Here is a 4,671-nt window from a genome sequence, read left to right as displayed (position 1 = left end):
TGCGCTCAGTTTAATACTGAACGGCATTATCAACGTTCTGCGTGCAGCGGTTGGGTTAGAGTTCGAAACATTATGGCAAGCAGTAGTAAGAAAGCGAAGACATACCATTTCCATTCGGAATGGGAAGAACAATTCTTCTTCACAGAAGTTAAAGGCAAAAGTGTTTGTTTGTTATGTAATACATCTGTGTCAGTTCCTAAATAAGGAAATATTGAGAGGCATCATAAAACTGTACATTCGAATTTTGAGAAGGCATTCCCGTTAAATTCTGCCACCAGAAAAGAAAAACTGAAACATTTAAAAATCCAGTTAATTAGACAACAGTCAATATTTTTGAAAACAATCGACAAAAATAAGGCTGCAACTGAAGCATCTTATCTTGTTTCCCAGATAATTGCACAAAAGAAAAAACCTTATGAAGACGGGGAAATCATAAAACAAGCATTTTTGGAAGCTGCAGATTCTTTATTCGCCAACTTTAGAAATAAAGACGAAATAGTCTGCTATAAAATCTATGCAACTTTCTGCTAATACAGTGATGAGGCGAGTAGAAGTAATGAGCAATGATATTTTTTTTACAGTTAAGAAGTGACTTAGATAACTGTATTTATTTTTCACTGCAACTGGATGAATCAACAGATGTAGTTGACACCTCACAGATGGCCATATTTGTCAGGATGGCTTTTAGTGATTTTACAATTAAAGAAGATCTTTTGAAGTTTATTCCACTCAAAGGACATACTACTGGGCTAGAGCTGTTTTCTCATTTAAAAAATCTCATCTCTTCTGAGAAAATTCCAATATCAAAAATGGTAGGCCTGACAACTGACGGTGCTCCAGCTATGGTGGGTTGTGATAAGGGGCTCGTGGCGCTATGTCATAAGGATGAAAGTTTTCCACAATTTCTTAGCTACCACATATAAATGCATTTTTTACAAAACTTGAATTTTGGGAACAAAACCTAAAAAACCGCGATATTAAGCACTTTCCTATTCTTTCCGAAAATATCATATGGAAACAGTTTCTAACTTGAAGAAAACTTCAAAAATCGTTTGAAGGATTTCAGCAAAATTGCTTTAGTGACGCAATTTGTTGTTTCACCCTTCATGGACATTGATATACAACAGTTTGCAACTTGTGTTATGAACAACTTTGGCGAAGACATTGCTGTGACAGAAATGGAACTGATTGAAAGTGACTTGACTTTAAAATCTTTAGGTTCAAATACAAAATGTATATGGACTTTAGTAAGTAAAGATAAGTATTCAGATTTATGAGTGTCGTGCTGCGTTGAAAGTGAAAGCGTTATTCAGTTCAACTTATTTGTGTGAATCTTCTTTTTCCAATATGAAATTTATTAAAAATAAATACCGCAATCGGCTTACAGATATACATTTGGATAACTTTATTCGAATGACTGTATCAAATTATACTGCAAATATTAAAAAAATTATCGATGAGTCAGAATGTCAACCTTCTCATTAAATATGCTCTTTTTATCTGCCCATATTTTATTTATATAATAATGTACTATTACTGTTTTGTTGTTTTTTTGAGTCGCTTGTGATTTGCCATTATGACTGCAAAAAATTTTGTTACGATTGATAGGTGTGAACATGGATGTAGTTATGCATAAGTATAAGCACTATAAGTCATAAGTTTATTATATATAGAACGCATATTATTGTAGTAAAATAAATACATGTATTGTGTGTCGAATATAACTGTGTATTATTTAATTTATGTTGGCTTGTGCAAGTAGCTCGCTGTTTATTTCAAAATCTTGAAAGTAGCTCAACACATTGAAAAGGTTGGCGACCACTGGTCTACACAATCAGCTGCACTAAAAAAGCAACCTGTGATTAAAAGAGCACGAAACTCACCCACAAAGGTCTCAACATTGACTGCTAGTAACAAAAAAATAAAAGCAACATCAACACTCAATCAAAGTAAGCTGCCAAACTACTGGCTGAGTGGAACTTCTTCTGCAAACAAATTTGCAGCTTTAGATATGGGTGATGGAGAAGAATTTACTCAAACTGCAAACATTGGGCAAATTAAAGATTCATTGTCACAAAATTTAAACAAAGACGAAAAAGAAAAAAATAATAAGCCACCGCCAATATATGTTCAAAGTGTAGAATGCATAAAAACATTAAAGAGTGCTTTAAATGAAATAGCAAATAACAGCTTCACTCTAAAAATTTTAGCAAATAATGAAGTTTGCGTTCAAGCAGAAAATTTATAAATATATAACAGATTGCACCACATGCTAAAAGAAAAAGGTACGAAACTGTATACATTTAGGCCAAAAAGTGAAAGAGGATTTAAAGTAGTCTTAGGAAATATGCACCACTCTACAGACCAAGAAGAAATTAAAAAATAACTAAATGAAAAAGGCCACAAAGTACTTAACATTACTAATATAATACAGAGATCAACAAAAAAACCACTACCATTATTTTTCATCGAACTACAAGCAAGTGATAACAACAAAACATTTACAATATAAACAAGCTAATGAACTGCATAGTCATTTTTGAAGCACCTCACCATAAGCGCACCATTTCACAGTGCCCGAAATGCCAGAAATATGGGCACACAAAAAATTATTGTACAAGGGATCCAGTTTGCGTGAAATGCGCTGGTGGACATCTTTCAATGGAATGCAAAAACCAAATAAAGGAAGTTAAATGCGCTTTATGTGGAGGTAAGCATACCGCTAACTACAAAGGATGCGAAATTTATGAAGCACTTAAAATGCAAAGATTTCCACCTCTGCGTAATAAAGAACCAACATTAAATACAAATAAAAATAATACACTAATAACAACAGCCGTAACAAACATAATTCCCGGAGTAAGCTATGCTGATGTAGCATCTTCTTCAAGGGAACATAAAGCAGAGCAGGAACTGATTAACAGATCTGAAAAAAACAATGATATTGAAGAGCTTAAAGGCATGGTAAAATCCCTAGTCAACCAAATGACAAATATGATGAATATAATTACAATGCTTTTAAAGAATATGAATGGACAAAAGTGAAAAAATTAAAATTCTAATTTGGAATGCAAATGGAATAACACAGCACTATTTAGAACTGAAACAATTTTTAGTTGACAAAGATATTGTCATACATAGCATTGATTGCAGAAACACACTTCACTGATAAAAGTCTTCTGAAATTTCCTAAATGCAAAGTGCATGTGACAAACCATCCTGATGCAAGAGCCCACGGAGGGACTGCTATAATCAAGCATAACGCACAATGAACAACTCCAATATTCGACGCCTTATCTTCAATCCACGACAGTACGAATCTATGACAAAAATAGACCCAGTATCTATCTCCTTCATATACTGTCCACCTAGACACATAATAAACTCGGATCAATATGACAAATACATAAAGACGCTTAACAATAGATTTATTGCAGCTGGAGATCTCAATGCAAAACACATTGATTGGGGCTCAAGACTCACCAACAAAAAGGGACGTATTCTTATTAACGCAATTAACAAAAACAATTGCAGATTTATAAGTACCGGAGAACCTACCTATTGGCCAACTGACGTAAAGAAAATTCCAGACTTGATCGATTTCTGCATAACCAAAAACATAAGCCATAACTAATTGACAATTCAGTCGAGCTATGAACTTTCTTCTGACCACTCGCCGATATTACTTGAATATGTAAGTCATTTAAAATCTATAGATACATCTTTTCGCATACTTAATGACAGAACCAACTGGGAAAAATTCCGCCACCATATTGACGATCAACTTATACCAAATGTGATATTAAAAACGCAACTTGACATTGAACATGCCATTATCCATTTTAATGACGTAGTACTAGAACCAAGGATCAGATCGGCACCAAAGCAAGCAAATAGAACAAATACACCAACAACTGACATTACTATTAAAAAACAAATTATAGAAAAAAGAAAGTTAAGAAAAAGGTGGCAAAAAACTAGATCACCTGACGACAAAAGAAAACTAAACTTAGCTACAAAAATTCTTAAGGATACTTTAAATAAGAGAAATAACAAAGAAATCGAAAACTATTTGAAGAATCTGACTCCCTTTCAAGATACAAACTACTCTTTATGGAAATGTACTAAAAAATTAAAAACTCAAATAAAACATCAACCACCACTAAAAAAAGATGACAATTCATGGGCTGTTACAAAAGAGGAAAAAGCGAAAACATTGGCGAAAAAGTTCTATCAAATGACGAAGAAAAGAAAATCAACAACCAAAACCACTTCCACTATGATTTTACAAAAATAAAAAGGACGAATACACACTAAATAATAGCTTGCATCAAAAAAGGAATAAAACATAAAAAAGCACCCGGATATGACATGATAATAGGAAAATCATTAGCGGAGCTACCCACCAAGGCATATATATTATATACTTGCGAAACGTTTCTAATGCAATGTTTCGCTTACAATACTTTCCGAAGCTCTGGAAAGTGGGAGAGATTATTGCATTGCCAAAACCGGGTAAAGATCCAAATACCGTGTCATCATATAGACCAATAAGCTTATTACCGACAATATCTAAAATTGCTGAAAAATTACTGCATGATCGGATAAGCCAACTTCTAGACCAAAAACTTATAATACTATTCAACAGATCCATAGAATTACAAATAAAAT

Source organism: Anastrepha obliqua, chromosome 6 (genome assembly GCF_027943255.1).
Source record: "Anastrepha obliqua isolate idAnaObli1 chromosome 6, idAnaObli1_1.0, whole genome shotgun sequence".
Taxonomy (NCBI): Eukaryota; Metazoa; Arthropoda; class Insecta; order Diptera; family Tephritidae; genus Anastrepha; species Anastrepha obliqua.
The sequence above is the reverse complement of the archived record's forward strand: the minus strand, read 5'-3'. Positions refer to the sequence as shown.